The sequence below is a fragment of the Dermochelys coriacea genome, chromosome 1, assembly GCF_009764565.3.
Source record: "Dermochelys coriacea isolate rDerCor1 chromosome 1, rDerCor1.pri.v4, whole genome shotgun sequence".
Lineage (NCBI taxonomy): Eukaryota > Metazoa > Chordata > Testudines > Dermochelyidae > Dermochelys > Dermochelys coriacea.
The window spans coordinates 107,465,645-107,485,445 of NC_050068.2; the positions used below are offsets into that span (position 1 = coordinate 107,465,645).

The window sequence follows — 19,801 nt, forward strand, 5'->3', positions numbered from 1 at the left end:
TCCCCTTGTCTGCAATTTATTAAATCATTAACTAACTTTAGCCTTTTAATGGGTAAAGTAATTGTTGCCTATGGCCATAATAAATGATACAAAGAGAGTTTCTTGAATTAGAATTAGAAATGGTTTCCCACCCTGATACAGAAAATGACCTTCACTGTATGGACAGTATTTCTTGCTCTTTCTCCATCCTCAGGGTACCACTTCCTTTTATACAAAAAAGAATACATGCAGTTGTAATCACATGGCTACTTTTAAGGCTTATCCTTTATGATGTACTGATGTGAATTTCTATTTGAATTACACCCAGATTTAATTCTGGAGATTGATAGTGTGGGCGGTCTCTTATGTGGGTACCTTTACTACAACTCCAGTGAATGTGCTTAAACATGAGACAATCTTGTGAAAATAAAATTAGTACCCGTGATTATAAAGTGCACTTCTTTAAACTACAGTGCTCAATAATTTAGAATATTTACCACCCGTAATAACTACACCCACCCCTTGTGTGGTGATGGAAATAGTTTTTGTGTTTATTCTTTTGAATTATTAATTGTAATAAAAAATTCATTTGGAACCATGAATATTATGAGGAAAATAATTTATTCAAAACAAAGTCTTTTTTTGTGTTCTAAAATGTCTGGATGAACATCTGACCACAGTTATACCATTATAAATCCAGATTGTCCTTTGATTTCAGTGCAGTTACTCTGGAATTATACCAGTGCCACTGAGTGCTGAATTGGCCATCTAAATATGTAATTATTGTTAGTGAGAAAAGTATATTAATACCTTGCAGCAATCATTGATGTGATTATGGCATTTTAACAGTAACAGCCTGCATGATTAAGTGTTTTCACTGCTTACCAACAGATGGTCACTGTGTTACAGAACAGCCTCCAGTAAACAATGACCAATCCAACTGAGAGATGGAAAATCATTTTCCATTGTATGGTACCTTCTTCATGGCAGCAAAATAATGAGACGAAGACAGGTCTTCTGTTCCATTTTATACTGATGCCAAAAGATTACAACTCATTAATTGGAAGTGAAGGTGAAAAGAAAATGAAAAAAGAGAGTGAGTTTTTACAAACACATTAATCCTACATTTGGATAATCAGATTGCTTCATGGTAAGCAATTCACACTGACATCTATGGGCGTTTTTCCTCAAAGGTCAAGAATAAAATAAGGGCAAAGATTTAGTTTTCCAGTTGCACTGTTCTGCTGAAAAAAATCTCTATTTCTCCTCACTGTAATTAGGGTGACAGAGCATCCTGGTCAGCTGAGCCCTCAGGGAGATCTCCTTATAACAGGCCCATAATGCATTCTAACATTTTATGGCACTCAGATTCATAAATGACTAATAGCCACTGTTCTTGGAGCTGCTTCTCCTGTTGTCAGGAAGAACCTGGGACTCACTGAGCATATTCAGTGGACTCCTCAAAATGTCATTAATATTATTAGAGTATGAATAGCATAAGGGAAGTAGGAGTATGGAAATATGCTTCCAGTCACCAAATATTTTGGGGATGGGGTGGACAGGATTTCTTGGGCTCAATTATTTGTTTAAGAAACCAAACCAAAGGAATTAGTATTTTTCTGCATAGATACTGAACCAACGAAGCCCAGCTCACCACCTTTGCAGAATATAATTTAATTTATGAAGAATAAAGCTCTGATCAGTAACTAAATACTTTCCGTCAGGGGGAAGACAATTAAAGAAAAGTAAAAAACCACCCAGACCGCAGATATATTCAAAATGCAGGATAGACGTTACACAAAGTTCACGTTAATCATCAAAAGAAAAGTAGTAACTTCTGCATTACTGAATGACCCATTCTAGTTGTAAATACCCCAGGTCCATAAGATCATGTGTATGAGTCTCTTCTTTGCGTTTAAATGAGGAATCTGTGGTGAGTTAACTGTTCATTAGATGCAAGAGAAGTTCTTTCATTAGAGGTAATAATGAGTTCTCAGAGTTAGTCACTTGACCCCAACAAGTTGTGGGAAAGATTGACTATGTTTGTTCCCATTTCTTTCTGATATTGAAGTAGCCTCTTCAGGAACCTGTATTTTCAGTGCAAGGTGGAGACATTCTTGTTTCTGAATTAGCCACACATATTTGAGACTAACGTTTCTGAAATGTGCAATATACAATCTATGTCATAACATTCAATTCTGCAAATACATCGGCATATATTAATACTATTTCCTGGCTGCTTGGAGGTCTACGTGAGATGGGTTAGTAATTTCAGTCCACACATGTTTAAAAATCCTTCACAATGGTCATCCCTCACTGGAAGTCTCACCAGCAAGCTCAAAGATTGAAAGGGCATGAAGATTGAACATGACACCTTTTAAAGGAGAGACAAGGTGTGTGAGGTAATATCTTTTATTGGACCAACTTCTGTTGGTGACAGAGAAGTTGGCCCAGTAAAAGACGTTACCTCACCCACTTTGTGTCTATAATATCTGGGACTGACATGGCTACAACAACACTGCATACAACCCTTTAAAGGAAGTATTTTCAAGTCATGGATGCAGCACAGCATGGCAAAGATTATGCTTGCCCAGTCTGTGCAGTAAACAAATGACTTCAGGTTGCAGTTTGGGATGCTGCCCATAGCAAAACATTGCTTTTATTGAAATATTTTAAATCAATGCATCTCCCTCTGAACAAGCAAAAACTCTGCAAGCTGAGAACAGAGTTATATATTGTCAACTCTTTTAGAATTATGAGGACTGTGCACAATTCTCCAGCAAAGGTGCTTCATTGTCTAACGCTATCTTTAGATTACTCCCAATTCCCATTTCCATTCTTACCCGCATGGGGCTAAACCCTGCTTGATTTACTCACAAATTCCCACTGATTTTGTATTAGCTCGTCTGAGCAATCTGGGAAAGACTTGTGCCATGACAAGCAGTGTGTCCCCAAATAACAAGAATATATAGATATCATATAAGGAGTGTAATTATGCCCATCTTTAACATCTTTTCAGAAGCCATATTATGTAATAGTAATTGCTCTTCATTGTTAAGACTGAAGTTGGCTCCTCAGCATATGCCTGATTTTAAAACCCACTTCCTAGGTTCTTCAGGTAGAAATCAGTTTTTCTAAAAAAAAAAAAAAAAAAGCTCATGCAGTATCTCATTTCAGTATAGTTTGGTACAACTCAGAAAATGCAATTAAAGTTAAGAGATTAATTCTTCTCTTACGCCACTCTGGCAGTGTAAAAGGACCTTTTAAGTGGGTGCAAATGTAAATTATGTTAGACCAAAATAAAGGAGCTTTAGTGTAAATGAGAACTAGGCCCAAAATGTTTTATTTTATCTGAAGTTTTTTTTAAAATACAATAGGGGAGAAGGGAGTCCATCTTGGTTCCTAAGTGGTTTGACATCAAAAGTCCAAATTTTGTTTTACTGATCTTCTTAAGAAGTGTCTTTTGAAATATAGGGAGGGGTGGGTAATGAGGGACTTAAAGATTAATAATATAAACAGCTTTAAAACGAGAGTGACCATATTTCCCTATGCTGAATACAGGACACCTAGTAAAGTTACTCTTATTCAAGCGAGTTCAATGGCAATCAGAACTATGCACTACAAATGTTCAAATTAACATCAAGTTGACTGAGCCCCCGTTAAAAAGAAATACTGCACAATTGGATTTTTTAAATTTACGTTCTTATCTTTAAGGCTTTAGGGTTCACATAGGGAGGAGTGAGACACACACACACACTCCAGTACCCCTCTGTCACGCAGGGGCGGTGACCGACCAGCCCGACTCTCCCTGCCCAGGGCTCTCCATGCCTGGCTGGGCCCCTGGGACGGACCCGCTTCTCCTGATACCGGGTGCTGTGTCTTTCCAAGGCAACACTGGGGCGGGGGGGGCCCACACAGAGTCACATGCTCCCCTCCCCAGATTTCTGCCTGGGTTCACACCAGAACATGGCCAGCAGCAGCCTTTTCGCACTGTGCGGGTGGGAAGGGACAGGAGCTACTTCCAGATGCAGGAAAGGAGGACCTGGGGGGAAGAGATGACCTGGCCCATGTCTTTGCAGAGCTCATCTCTTCTTCCACCTTCCCCACACCATGTGGCTGGAAGCAGCTTTTCCCTTCCTGCCCGCACAGTGTTGAAAGGCAGCTAACACCTCCAGGCTGCTGCTGGGCCACTGACATAACCCAGCCACTTCCACTACAGCGCAGACAAAAGGGGATTAAGCCCTAAGGATGCACTGTGCACCAAGGCTCAGGAAACCCGACTGAAGGGGCTTCAGCGAACACGGCCAGAGAGGTAGCTCAGTAGGGGAGGGTGCCTATGGGACGGAGCAGCCCCGCGGTCCCTGGGGGCAGGACCCAGAGCAGGTGGAGCAGGTGAAGATGGTGCTAAGCCCCTGCCCCAGGGGCTGCTGTGGAGCCTGCAGGTTTGGGGCATGAACAGGCTGGAAATCGCTCCCCCCCCACACACATACACACTCCAGAGGGCCAGAGAGGCTTCTTGTGCCAGTGCTGTGCAGGGCTTTGACACATACAGGACTCAGCTCCTCCTGGTCAGTGTCCTAGGCCACAGGGTTTGGGGCTCTCCCGGGTGCTGGCAGAGCCACAGGCAGTGTGGGAGGAGGGAGCCTGCCGGCCAGGCTGTTTGTGAGCTGAGCGCTCCAAACAGGGGCTTTTTCTCCCCAAGGCTAAGGAAGTGGCACGTACCCTGACAAGATGGGATATGGAGGAGCAGCAGGGCTAGGGGGAGGGAGGGCAGTGACAGAGCAAAGCAGGGAGAGAACAGCAAGGGGGGAGCACATAAAGGGCTGATAGGTGGGCAGCAGAAGTGACATGTACTCACCAGCCACCGCAGCTTACAGTGCACAGCTAGTGCCAGCCGGAAACAGGACGGGGGTCTGGCCGAGAGCCGGCACGCAGCGGGGGCTGAGCTGACAGATCATCTGAGCTGAGCGGCCAGCCCCGCGTGTTCCATCCTCGTGTTCCCGCCACCAGCCTTGCACACCCACCCCCATCATCAGCCACTGGACCCTGCCACTCAGTGTTGGTGGGTGGCTGGCTGGCGGGCGAACAAGGATCCAGCCAGCAGCACGCCTCATCAGTATTGATGCGGGGAGAAAGGAAATACAGGACAATTTGCCTGTTTTTAAGAAAAAGTCAGGACACCTACAGGAGGGCTTAAATACGTCACAGTCCCTTTAAATATGGGACATCTGGTCACCCTATTTAAAACATAATAAATAGTAACAGGGATTAAGTAGATGCTCATTACAGAAGGATATAAAGAGAAAGCAGGGATGGGGGAAGAAAATTACCATGTGCTTCCTCTCTTTTCAAGCCATGAAACAAGGAGGAGCCAGGAAACTGGCCATCTTGTTCTTCCATTCTGATAGTGGTAGCACTAAAATGTGGGTCTCCTAAGTGCAGCGAAGGAGGAAAGAGCAGCAAGTTTCAGAAATCCACTACAACAGCAATTACATGTGATTTTTAACTTAAGTTCTTGTAGGAAGCATGTTAGTTTAAGTTACAAAAAAATAGTAGAGTTTCATAAGAAATGAATGCACCTTTACAAATCCCTTCATTAACGGCAAGGCAGCTTCTAACAGTAATCCGACTAGCTGTCAAGACACAAACAAGCTCATGAGCTAAAATTCCAGACTGGGGCAAGATTCTGAGGTACCCAAAACTTCTAAACAGGAATGAGCATCTCAGCTATCCTGGCTAATACGAGCTCCTGCACTCTACCACATTTCTACACTAGACTACTCACCTTAAGAAAAAAGCAGACATTCAACTGCAGTAAACTCTGAAACTGGAGAGAGTGCTTAGGCTTTATGATCTCTGAGCCCCAAACCTTGGTAGGTTCTAGCCAATCAGTGCTCTCCACTTGACCCAAAATGGAGTTTCACAGCAAGCATCAAACAGTGCAGCTTTTTTCAGCTCCAAGAAAACTCCTTGATTACCATTACCCCAAGGTAAAATTACCTAAATCACTATTATTTCAGGCCAAAGGTAATTAGAAAAGAGAAATTAGCTTTGCAGTTAGGTTCTTCCTTTTGATCTCTCCCAGGACTCAGTAGTAAGGAATTTTAATACATATAGCCCCTACTCTATCCTTTCACAAACTCACTCTCCTAGGTCACCGTGTTTGGGATGAATTGTTGCATTTTACACTTAAAAGAGACTTTTTAAGTGACCCAGAGCAAAACTATACTGATTACTTAACACTTCTCTGTTGTCCTTAGTACTTTTCTTAAATAAACATTTAAATTTCTCTTGTCTAAGCAAACCCTGAAGTCCATGTTTAGTAAATGTTGGGGGGATGCTTTTTCTAAGCATTTTCAAGTAATTTCATGAATGCTTCTGTGAATATTTCTTATTTTTACATCTAAACAATTAAGCTTTTGTTTATGAACAGATGGGTATGGTTGGTAAGAGGAGTAGAATATCAGCAGAACTGAAATTAGGTGTTGGGTGGGGTCTCAGGGACCTCTGCAATGACCAGAGGAAGGAAGGGTGGGTAAATGTTTGCTAATTCTAAGGGATCCTGTTAAGGCTAACTATGTGTTATAATCTGCTGGGTTGCAAGTAAGTGATGAAGGGTTAGAGGGTATTGAGAACAGACTCGGTTCCATAACTTGTTATTTCCAGATGTGGCACACAAGTCTGTGGTTTTAACAACTCTAGAACATGTAGTATTGCTTTGGGTGTTTACCTGAACCACACTTAGCTCTTTTTATTAAAGCTTTTTGTTTGTGAAGATTTTAAAGATCAGTAGTGGTGATTGTTGTTTTTCCCCAAGCTGCTTCAAGCATTTCTCAGGCTCTCAGCCATATACTGATGTTTCAAAAGTACTAATCTCACTGAAGCAATGTCCTGTTTATCATCATTTAGAGTGTATAAAGTGATATCTACATTGTCTTATTGCTTTTCATAGATTCCAAGGCCACAAGGGTCCACTGTAATCATCTAGTCTGACCTCCTGTATAACTCTGGCCATAGAACTCCCGTACAATAATTCCTTTTGAACTAGAGTATTTAAAAAAATAAATCTGTGATGGATCAGATAGCTTGCTCCCTCCTCTCCCAGTGGCAGGAAGAGGGCTAATGAGAGCCTGTGAAACCAACTGTCCCACTACACCTTCAGCAAATGTCAGGCATGGAGAGAGGGGAATTAAAAGGAGGAAACCTAGCCCAGTTCAGGGGTGCCCAGGAAGGAGACTAAAGCTCTACTTCACCTGATGTGAGAGAAGCCTGGTTGCAGCCCAGGCACTGAGCTAGTTTGCTTATTGGCAGAGCCCCTGCTGGGGGGATGACCAGGAGATAGCTGGAAGCAGAGACTGTTTGGAGGCAAACCCTGAATAGAAAGATGGGATCCCACCAAATGTTCATGGGATGACTAAGATAAATCAATTTTTTTTATTTACAAGTGTCATGTAGGCAACTGAGGCATTTGTGTGGATTTCTTTACTTCATTATCATATTCTGTAACCACAAAAAGTATATGAAATCTAGTATTTTAGTAATCTAATGAGTTCATGGAAGTATTAAGTGAATGAATACTTCTTAATAATGTTTAAAGAAACTCTCAGTCCAATCTATACTGGGGCACTCTTGCCAGCAAATATACACTACACTAAAATTTAAAACCCATGACTGGACCATGCCAGCTGACTCAGGCTCACGAGGCTTGGGCTAAGGAGCTTTTTAAGTGCAGTGTAGGTGTTTGGGTTTGAGCTGCAGCCTGAGCTCCTGGATGCTCCCACCTCACAGGGTCCAAGAGCTTGGGTTTCAGCTTGAGCCTGAATGCTTGCACCACAAATAAAGATCTCCTTAGCCCTAGCCTTGTGAGCCCAAGTCAGCTGGCTCAGGCCAGCCATGAGTTTTTTGCAGTGTAGACGTAGACTTAAGATCTAATTTTATCAGATGTTCTTGAATTTCTAATCTCAACACATCTTTCACGTTGACTGGAAAGCTAATGAAGCTTCAAAGAAAATGAGTTACAATCACTAAGTAAATGAGGCAGAGGAACAAGATGATATTATAAGGAATCGAAGGGCAACTGGTCTTATTACTGCAGTAGCTTTTTTCAGCCCTTTCATTCTTTTTAATAATTTTTGCTGAATTATCTTACTTAAGGGCTTCTGGGCAACAAATACTCAAAAGGTTAAACTATCATCTTTTTAATCAACTTATCTGATATAGGGTCAAATACTAAGACTTAACATCTTTTATATTTTCTTTAAAATAAATGCCAACAGGTAAACAGAACATGTTAAACATACTCTAATTATTGAGGTTACTCTGTACCCCAAATCCTTAGGTTTCAGAGTAGCAGCCGTGTTAGTCTGTATCCGCAAAAGGAACAGGAGGACTTGTGGCACCTTGGAGCCTAACACATTTATTTGAGCATAAGCTTTCATGAGCTACAGCTCACTTCATCGGATGCATTCAGTGGAAAATACAATGGGGAGATTTATATACATAGAGAACATGAAACAACAGGTGTTGCCATACACACTGTAACCAGAGTGATCACTTAAGGTGAGCTATTACCAGCAGGAGAGAAAAAAAACCCTTTTGTAGTGATAATCAAGGTGGGCCATTTCCAGCAGTTGACAAGAACATCTGAGGAACAGTGGGGGGGGGGAATAAACATGGGGAAATAGTTTTACTTTGTGTAATGACCCATCCACTCCCAGCCCTGGAGCACCCAAGGGAAAAAAATTAATGGGTGCTTAGCACCCACTGGCAGCCAAGCTCCCCCACTCTTCCCCCTGCACCTCCCACCCGTCTCTGGTCCCGCCGATCAACTCCTCCCCATCCCTCCCAATTGTTCCGGGGGTTCAGGAGGTGCTGGGAGGGCGGGGGAGGAGTGGGGATGGGGCTCACTTGGGGGGAGGAGGGCGGGAAGAGGAAGGGTGGGGGTTGGGTTTTGAGGGAAGGGGTGGAGTGTGGATGGGGGCAGGAAGAGGTGGGGTGAGTGGTTGGGGAAGGATTGGAGTGTGGGCGAGACCTTGGGGGGCAGAGTGGGGACAGGAAGTGGGGGGGGAGGGGTGGAGTGGGGAGAGGGGAATAGGCCTGAGATGGAGAGGCAGGATCGAGCACCCCCTGGGTAGTGAGGAAGTCAATGCCTGTGATGGGGAGGGTGCTGGTGAGAGTTGTAGTCCCCTGCTTTGCAAATCCATCACCACAAATTTGGAACTCACTCAATAGGCATGTCTCTTAGCACTGATTGAAACATTGTAGATGAAATTGTTTTTCAATAGAATATTGGATTTTGACAAAATAATTTTTCACCAAAAGCGGCCCCAGGGGGAGGAGGGGCAAAGGGGGGCAATGACGGTAAAGCACTGCCTTGGCAGCGCTTTAAGCGGTGTCCTTTGCCGCGGCAGCTCTCTAATGTCGGCTGCGTACAGGCCGGTACTGGCGGCCACTTTTTACGGTATGCCGTACCAGCCGACTTTTACCCCTGGGCAGAAGCCAGAGGAGACATGGGGGGTGGGGGGCATGTGCCCCCCCTCCCCAGATTTTTGCTTTGCAGGCCCCACTTGGTCACACGGTGCCGCTGGGCCCCCCTCTCTGCACAGCAGCTGCTGGAGCTAGCAAGCTGGGAGCTGTGGCCATGGGGAGAGGCAGCAGCAAACAGCTGGGCTCCTCAGAGAGAGCTGCTGCTTTTGTGGCTGCCTCTCCCCATGGAGCTAAAGCATCGGCCCTGCCCTGCAGCTCCCAGCTGTTTGTCACTGCCTCTCCACACATCTAACACCTGGGAGCTGCAATCAGGGGCTGCTGAGGGTAAGAGAGGGGGTGTGCCTGGTGGAGTGTGACTCAAGCTGTTGGGGGGGGCCTTTAAATTGTGCCCCTCACTCTCAGCAGGCACCAGTTGTCTCTGGCAGAAGCTCCCAGCCCTCCCTTTCGCCCCTCCCCTGCTGCAGGGCAGAAGCCTCAAGTTCGCCCCCCTCTCCCCAAACTTGGTGTGCAGAGAATGGTTGGGAGCATGGGGGGGGAGGGGGCTCTGCAAGCCACACTTTAACTGTAAAAAGCCATGGTTTGGCCACCCCTCGATGACTCTGACTTTTTTGCCTCCTCCCGAATCCTAAATAGCACCTGGCATATTTTAGAGTGGCCCATAGGAAGTACTGCCACATCAGCTAAAAAATCAGGCAGAGAGGTGTGCACTCCACTCTGCTCCCTCCTGCACCTGGCATTCCCTCACTGCCATTTCCCCCACATCCAATAGGGAGACAGTACTGGGTAGGTGGTGTAAAGCCAGCTCGTCATTGCTGATTCTGCGCCACTCAAGGATTCACCTCTGTCTAAGTTGGCAGCTTTCTAGTCGCACAAAACTGAACACCCTAGCCGCACCCCCTCCCTGAGGCCCTGCCCCGCCTCACCCCATCCCCAAGGTCCCGCCCCCCACTCACTACATTCCCCCTCACTCACTTTCGCTGGGCTGGGGCAGGGGGTTGGGGTGCTGGAGGGGGCTCTGGGTTTGGTGAGGCTCAGACCGAGGGTTGGAGTGCAGGAGGGGGTATGGGCTCTGGGCTGAGGATGTAGGCTCTGGGGTGGGGCCGGGGATGAGGGGTTCGGGTTGTGGAAGGAGGCTCTGGGCTGGGGCAGGGGGTTGGGGCATGGGCTTACCTAAGGCAGGTCCCGGTCAGTGGCAAAGCATGGGGGGCTAAGGGAGACTAGCCCTTACCTATCCGGGCTGGCACCGCGCTGCGCACGCCCCGGAAGCAGCCTGCAGGTCTGGGTCCTAGGTGGGGTGGCGGCCAGGAGGCTCCACCCGTCACTCTCGCCCACAGGCTTCACCCTCCGACCCCACTCCCATTGGCCAGCCAGGACAGGTAGGGGCTAGCCTGCCTTAGCCCCGCAGCACCGCCAACCGGACTTTTAACGACCCGGTCAGTGGTACTGACTGGAGCTGCCAGGGTCCCTTTTCGACCAAGATACCTAGTCACCCTACCTCTGTCAACAGAAATCCTTAAAGTGTCCCTATGGATAACCTGGCCTAAGAATCTGGTTCTACATGTTATTGGTGTATAGAGTAATCTTGTACAAATATTATACCTGTAAAGGGGAGGGGAAAGGAAAAATAAATGAGTCAGAGAGTGAATGATTGAGACAGAGACTTAAGCATGCAGCTGGTAATGGCAATGTCTTCTTCAATGAGCGTGCGGAGCTATGCAGATTCACCCCAGCTGAAGATCTGGGCCACAGTTTTTTCCTATAGATTTTGTGTGTGTTGAAAGCTTTAATGGCTACATTGAATATCAAGATGTATAATACAGTGCCTCCTGCTGTCCTGATCTCTTGCTGCTCACCTGCTGGCTGCCTGATATTGACTTGCCTGTCATCTTGTCATTCTAAATGTAAAAGGAGGAAGAGGAAAAGGGAGTAGAGAAGGACGAGTGAAAGGAATACCCATCCTGTTATTATGCCAACCCCAGTGGCAGCTTCTGGTTACCATGGCCTGTACATGATAACAATATTTTGTAAAGGACAGATAAATATTCAGGGCTAGTTAATTAGTCTACCCTGATTCTATCTCAATTCTCTGGATTAGCACTTGCTGAAGCTGTTTCTCCACAAGTAGCCTCATGATGATCCCACTGCCAAGACTGAGCCATTGTGTGTGTATTTATTTGCTGGAAAGTACCAAGTAAAATTTCACTTCACAAAAACAAAAAGGTGTCCAATCTCCAGGTAAATATCGAATGATATCATAATTGAAACATTTTATTGTTGTATATGGGGTTCTTTCCCCAGCTAGTCTGATTATGTAACAGGGAATTGTTTAAGTTAATTTTAAATGGCAAGCGACTCACTAAGGCATTGTCTACACTACAGACCTTACAGCGACAGAGTTGTACTACTCTGCAGCTGCACTACTGTAAGGTCTCCCATGTAGCAGATATACACACCAGTACTTTTGTTGGTTAATCTTATGTCAGTCAGGGGGGGTGGTTTTTTCACAGCCCTGACCGACAAAAGTTTTACCAACAAACGTGCTAGTGTAGACATAGCCTAAATATATTCATTGTCATGTATGAAGACATCATTACTCATCACACTGACAGGACTGAGCCATGCAGGAGGTCTCCATGAAGTGAAGTAAAATTTTAAAAAAGCGGTATTTTCTCTGGTATGTAGCAGAAGAGATTAACTCATATCTGCATTTAGTAATCTTAGTGATGTATGGATTCCTGGTTGATGATTCAAAAAAAGATGACTAGATGTTCTAAATTCTTTGGGAGAGCTGGCAATTTTTTAGAGAGACATTATTAAGAGCAAGCTATCCCAAGGCATAGGAAAGATAGGAAGTATGGTAAGAGACCACCCAGGAGATCTTCAGTCACCTGAAACTCAAAAAGGAGACATACAAAAAGTGAAAACTAGGTCAAATTATGAAGGATTAATATACAAAAAAAAATCCCACAAGCATATAGGGACAAAATTAGAAAGACCAAGCCATACAATGAGACTATACTAGCTAGGGACATAAAGGATAACAAGAAAACATTTTACAAAGGTGGTAGAAACATGAGGAAGACCAAGGACAGAGTAGGCCCAATACTCAATGAGGAGGGAAAGACGATAACAAAAAATGCAGCAACGGTCGAAGTGTTAAATGCTTTTTTTTCAGTTTTTACCCACAACGTTAGCAGTGATCGGATGACTCACATAGTGAACATCAGTGTACGTAGGGTAGGGTCTGAGGCTAAAATGGAAGAGGAATGAGATAAGAATTACTTAGACAAGTTGGATGTTTTCAAGTTGGCACGGCCTGATGAAATACATCCTAGAATATTTACAGAACTGTGTGAAGAGATCTCTGAGACATTAGCAGTTATCTTTCAGAAATTATGGAGGATGGCAGAGGTCATAGAGGACTGGAAAAGGGCAATATAGTATCTATCTGTGACAGCCTGTACCCTCATGTTCATCCTTTTTTCATAACTTGTTTTTAAGAACAAATTAGACAAACACCTATCAGGACAGTCTATATCAGCATTTTTAAAATTTCGGGTCGCAATCCAGTATAGGGTCGCAGCATGTCAAGCAATGGCTCGCTCTGGTCAGCACCGCCAGCCAGGACATTAAAAGTCCCGTCGGCGGTGCTGCCCAGCTAAAGCAGGCTAGTGCCTACCTGTTTTGACACCGGGTTGCGCCCCGGAAGCGGCCAGCAGCAGATCTGGTTTCTAGGAAGGGGGGCCACGATGCTCCACGCTCTGCCCCCGCCCCAAGCACTGGCACCGCACTCCCATTGGCTGGGAACCTGCGGGCAAGAGTCCCGCAAAGCTACTTAAGCACCTCCACCGAGGAGCTGGACCTGCTGCTAGCAGCTTCCAGGGTGCAGCGCGGTCCGCGGTGCTAGGACAGGCAAGGAGCCTGCCTCTGCACCCCGGCTGTGCGGCTGGAGGTAAGTCCGCACCCCAACCCCCTGCCCCAATCCCCTAAGGCCCCCCAAACCAAGAGCCCCTCCTGCACCCCAAACCCCTCATCCCCCGCCCCAGCCCAGAGCCTGCACCCCCAGCCCAGAGCCCGGACCCTCTCCCACACCCCAACCCTGCCCCAGCCAAGAGCCCACACTTTGTACCCCTCATTCTTGGCCCAGTCCCCCATTGCAGCCCTCATCCCTGTACCCCAACCCTCTGCTCCAGCCCTGAGCCCCTCTCACAACGCGAACCCCTCATCCCCAGCTCTGTTGGGTCATGGACATCAACAATTTTCTTCAATTGGGTCCCCAGAAAAAAAGTTTCAAAACCACTGGTCTCGATAATACTTAGTCCTGCCTCAGTGCATAGCACTGGACTAGATGACATATTGAGGTCCCTTCCAGTTCTACATTTCTATGTTCTATAAAGTGAAGTCAGCCTTATTAAGAAAGTGCTGTCCTCTGAGATTTTATCGTCTACATAGACACCAGAAATTACTGAATCTTTGAGTGCTTCAAAATTTGTGAGGTCCTTCAAGCAATTTGAGATTTCCTGTATTCCCTCCTAGACAGGGAACTGAACTAGTACATTGGCTCTGCATCCCTTAATATTTTGGGATGGTTCAGCTCTGCACATCAGCTGATATTTTCAAAGCTGCCCACTGGGAACTGGGCATTCAAATCACCACATTGGTATCCACGAACCTGCCTCTTTGGTCAACGATGGAATTAGTACCCTTTCCAGTTTATCTACTCATGCATTCTTTGCAATGGGCACAAGTCCAATTGATAGCTCCTGGGCATTTTGGGAAGCCCATTCCCTCACAGCTGTTAATTATTTCAGGAACACTGCTAATGCCCACCACCTTTGGGTAAGCCACAGTCCTGATTGCCTCAACAACCACCACTCCCACAACCCCCAGAGTTGACTTGCCAACTGGTTAACCTATAGCAGTCTTGGGTAACTAGTTTCCAGATGGCTACAGTGACCTGCTTTTGGACAGGGATGGCCTCCCTCGTACATGTGTCTTGATGCTGGTGGGCCGGGCAAGCTACTCATACAGCGCAAGAAATATCTGCTTCTTCATGCAAAAAGTTCTGGAGCCACTGCTGGTCAGCCCAGGTCCATATGACAATGCAATCCCGGCAGTCTTGTGGCCCTGCTCCAGAAGCGCTGGTCTACATAGGGGGGAATTGTGGTTTTGGCAACCGCCATAGGGCACTATCAGCTGGGTTGCTGATGCCATGTCTGTACACCCTTCAAAAGGTGCCTTCAATAGGACAAATAGTGCCACTGAAATGTCCACCTGCATCTCTCAGATGGTGTGGCGGATTCCAAAAATAGGAGTGAAAGTGTGAGAAGGAGAAGGTCTTCCACTAGTGCTGGTCCATGTTGCTAGCTTTGGTTGCAGGAAGCGCACACGCTCCAGAAATGGCTCAGCTGGATGTGTTGGTGGTCAAGTGCTGCGGGATGGACAGAAGAGTTCTCCCACAACACACCATGAAACAAGCCCTAGAGTAGCTACAGCTCACAAGGGCACTAAGATCTCTGGAATACACCTCCCCAAAAAGCCACAGCATCTGACTCATGTCAGCATAGCTCTGTATGGATGCACTGGTATGGGTATGAGGCTCGCAGTGTGGGCACTGAAGTGTGAGCTTGGCAACAAGTCTGCAGGTATGGGTCAACAGGCTCTGCTTTAATATGCAGAGTAGATATACCCTTAGGCAGGTCTGCAAATTTCCACCTTTGTTTCTCTGGCCTGTCATTCTACAGAGAAGTCTGCAGGAGAATATCAGATGCAAAACCCCTCACCTGTTGGGGGAATTGAGCTCCAAATTCATTGCTTGGGCCCAATGCTAATTTAAATGGCAAAACAGTATATTCCTAATGGAACAGCCTTACAGGAAACATAAATGCATCGTTTGTTAAATAAATCATGCATAGGGGGCCCCTCGGGGTGATTTCACAGTGGGAGTTAGTACAGTCATAATAAAAGACTCAAGTGACTGCTTTAGGAATATGGAAGCTCAGAATCTGTAATCTTCTGCTGTGCTCAAGAATGAGAATCTTTGGTTTTAAAAGAGCAACTATAAAACACTTTAGTTTTTAAAAATTATGCTCTTTAAAATCAAAGTCAGTCACAGAGCAAGGGCTCAATTTTCTCGTGCTAGAGGGGGAAAAGTAACAGGGTATTTGCAAAACTGTACTTGCGCCCACAAATATGCCTTTTTATGCATCCACATAGGTGTTTACAGACACAAAGCCAGGTATAAAACACTTTTTACTTCATTCAACACTCTCTCAAAACTCAGCCCTACAATTTCAAACATAAAAAGTATTTGTTTCTAGGTTTAAAGGGGAAAAATAATTTGTTCCTTCCATACATTTTTGAAATTCAGGCTTCTAGTTGGAATGCCTGCACTAAACTCCTTCTGATTTATTGGCCACTATTGTTTTGTTGACTTAACTCAGTGGAATCCAGTACCATTTGTAACCCTTCCTGCCTAGATGTGAGATGCTAATTTAAAGACTTACAGAATTTAGAGAGTTATTTATATTTAGATTAAAAGAAACAACAAAACAAAACAGAACTAACGGTCAAGTCTCTATTAGAGAGTACAGTGTATGTTGCCTCTTTAATGTGCTGCAACAATCTACCTCACAAAATGGCAGCTGCTCTGGAAACAGCAGTATCCTAGAAATTTAAACAAAATCATTGTAGTTCACTTGCTACCAGTGCATGCCCCACAGAGAGGATAACTATTAAAAGTTACTGTAACTATTGCTTTATCTTAAGTGATGGAGATTCCACTTTTATATCAGGGTTGGTGGTTCAAAGCTATAGTACCACTTCTGTGCCAGGAAAGAGAACTAATGTGTCAGTTAATTCACTCCCCTTTAAAAACAAACAAACAAACACCCCATTAAATATATTCTTTTCTAACATATATTTAATATGATCAGTTTTTCTCTACTTTCTCTCTTTGAATTTGAACACCCATCCCCAAATTGTTTTAACTGAATCACTTGTAAAGGGATTCACTTTTCACTCAAGAAGAGAAACCTACTGGTATTTTTTTGCTCTGGATTAAGTCTAGTTCAGTGTTTGATCTGGAATGGAGCAACCCACAGTGCATCAGAGGAAAGTTTGAAACTCCCATATTATACCTCTTCTTGTGTGTTTTGGGTTGGGAAGGGAATATCTCTTGAAATAATCATGAAAATTGTTACTAGCAAATGAGTTCCAAATAGCTTCTTGTGGAAAGGATCCGAGCAAAGAAAAGGTGACGTATACCATGTTGGTTGAAATATGAAGTCCTGTCTCAACATGCTAATGGATGACACCTGCTTCTACCCAGAAGAAAAGGAGATTGTGCCTGTAAACATTAAACCTGGAAGGGGTGCTGTACACACTGTGAAAGGATTCTCACCTGACTCATTGAATCTGTCTCGATGTTGCAACAGACTGTTAGCTTCAGGGAACAGATGGACAGAATTGGGGCACCAAAGAGTCTGAACGCCAAAAGTTGTTATTAGAGACAATGGTTATTTAATGTTATCAATATTTAAATTGTTTGAAATTGAGTCCTATAGCAGAACTTTACACATCACCGCTGGGTCAGAGACAGCAGACATTCTCCTCTTTGTCTTCATGTTTCTTTTTTTAAAAAACATTATTTTGGTTGTTGGTGTGGCTGTTAGTGGAGGAAGAACTGTTGACCAAATATCCTGAAGATGAGAGAGTTTTCATTCTTGGATAAGGAAAACGAAATAGGGTTGATAGATCAACAAGATCATTTAGGGGTGCAAGTCCTTATCCATCTTGTACCATAGCTATCAGACAAGGCAAGGTCTGTAAAATACAGTAAGTCATCAGATTTAGGAAATATCGGGACACTGTGCCCCATTGCTCCATGTGTTGTACAGACGATGCATAAAATATTATGTTTAGAATGCAATGCTGAATACTTCAAAACAAAACAAAACAAAAAACCTCTCTGAACTCTCTGACACACAGATGGAGTATACCTACAATTACATTTCTTCATGGGTGGGGGGTCAGGGCCCTTTTGTCTTGCTGTGTATTCCTTGAGGAGGCAAGATAGGAGCAGTCAATGAAGTCCTCTGAGTACAGGGACTGCAATTATGTTTTGTCTTTCTCAAGCTATGCAATAGGGGGAATGGATTTCTTCTTTCTTCTCCACCCTCCTTTTCCTCATTGTACTTCTGTGTAAGAGTCAGACAGAAGTTGGTCTTGAATATACATTTGATCAGGTAATTAAAGACCATATTATAATGTACATGCACATGGGGAAGAGAGAAAATTGCACACGCAGTGTGGCAACTTCTTAGTATATCTAGAGAACAAGAAGAGTTATTTTCCGGTTTGTAATGGCAACCTTAACTTAGCACCCAGCATAGCTGCAGCCACAAGTTGTCAATATTCTTTGACTTTTTTCCACCATTTTGCAGTGCTATTATTGCTCAGCCTAGAGACAGACAATCTGTTGTCTGCAGATAGGCTACATATGCCAGGGATTTTGTCAAACTTCTTTCTGCTTTGCTTGACAAAAGATTTGGAGGAGGATGGTAGAAATGAACCAGGCAAAGAGTTTATTTTATGTTTTTGGTGTTCATTTGATTTTGCAACTTTCCCAGTCTTTTGTGCAGCTTTGTGATGTATTACCATTGCCATTTTGAAAATTTTATCTTATGGCACTCAGGTATAATGTTCATGCAAAAAAAGCAAGCACAAATATAGTTCATTGTTTATATTTCTAGATTTCTAAAGATTTCACCACCATAAACACCAGAATCTGTGAAATATGTCTGATAAAACTATATGAATAGAAGTTTACCATGCTCTTGTAAAGCTAAGGGGGGTGGGCAACATTTTCAGAAGCCTCTTAGCTACTTGGGAGCCAGAGTTCTATTAGTTGCTTTTTTTGTTGCTTTACTCTATTACTATTTACTCTATTAGTTGCTTTACTCATAAAGTTTGTCCGGGGAAGACTTCCCTTATGTGTTAATTCAGTGGTTGCTATTTACATTGGTACTTACTACAGTGTGGTACCACAGATACCATGATCTATCCCTATGAAATAACTGTAGTACCAGGTAGTGAGGTTAACTCTAAAGGCCATCACTCTAGGAGCTAATAAAGTATAATGAAGACACTCAGTCCTTCATCTTTGAACAGATCAAAATGAGTACACATGCACCTGCAAAGGGATCAATGTTGGTACACATGCATCTATATTTTGAAGGACAAACAAATCTGTAAAAAATCAAAAGTCAAGACAATTCATGGCCATTGTTACAGAGCTGGATATGTCTGGGTCAGACAGAGAACTCCATTTTGTACTGTAACCTCCATTTTGGATTAGGAACTCCATTTTGTGCTGTGTGCTGAACTCGCATCTAATCTTGCCCAAGGCAAAGTTATTATGTTGCATTCCAGTCAGCTATGCTTGCCAAGGAAAGTGGTCTGACACCTCACTGATGACATCTCAGCTTCCTCCTTCAATATAACAATCTAGGGCCATTGACTCTGATTGTTCCATTGGGGTGGGCTGGTAACTGAGGTAAAATGGACTCTCTATGCAAGAACCCAGAAAGGGGGAAGGGACAAGCATGCCAGTGCTGCACATGGCAAAAAGCAACAGACAGTATTTAAGAAGGAGTGCTTGGCAGGGTGTGGGAGGGTGCAGCATTCATTGCCACATGCACAGAGATTGGTCTGGAGAGTGTGAGAGAAGTCAGCAGGGACTCCGCCTAGCCTGAAACACTGACAAGACCTTTGACTCAGAACATCTGAGATCGGACTCGGGAGTTAAGTCTCAGGACTTTTGTATTTTGCATAGATCTGTAACTCTGGTGCTTTTTTAAGAGTAAAACTTCTGTAGTTAAGAAATTCCTTTGCGAAGCCTGTGTTCCTTGCCTTCCTGCCACGTTGTCACTGACGGGTTTGAAATAGAAGACAGAGAGCTCACAGCTAAGTGAAACTCTGAGAGACTATGTGTTGGAGACTAAGGGGCTTACAAAGTCTGAAACACTGGTTCCAGGGTCTGGGGCAGCTGGACTGCAGACGTCCATGACCCAAGGCAGGGCTCAGATAAGACATTTGTACCTGGGACTGTGCCCTAGTGACACGGAGCTAGGAACACGACTAGGCTCGGCCCAGACCCACTTGATTTGGAAGCATGTGGCACCCATCATTTGGATCTACTCATAACAGATTGGTGATCATACAGCAGGTTACTAGGCCAGGTTGTAATAACAATTAAAAACAGAGATGTTCTTTTCTGCCTAGGTTTCTAGACCAGGATCTTCAAAGTATCTGACTTCCTTTTAGGTGAATCAAG

At 44.4% G+C, this 19,801-nt stretch overlaps 1 long non-coding RNA gene across 1 annotated transcript; it reads right to left on the bottom strand.

The window, feature by feature from the left end:
• Positions 1-583: 583 nt before the first annotated feature.
• On the bottom strand, positions 584-7,017 carry LOC119849825. The gene is made up of 3 exons (XR_005290598.2): positions 5,765-7,017; positions 5,310-5,411; positions 584-3,113 (listed from the first exon to the last, which is right to left on the bottom strand). It is a non-coding gene; the product is annotated as an uncharacterized LOC119849825 (long non-coding RNA).
• Positions 7,018-19,801: the final 12,784 nt, after the last annotated feature.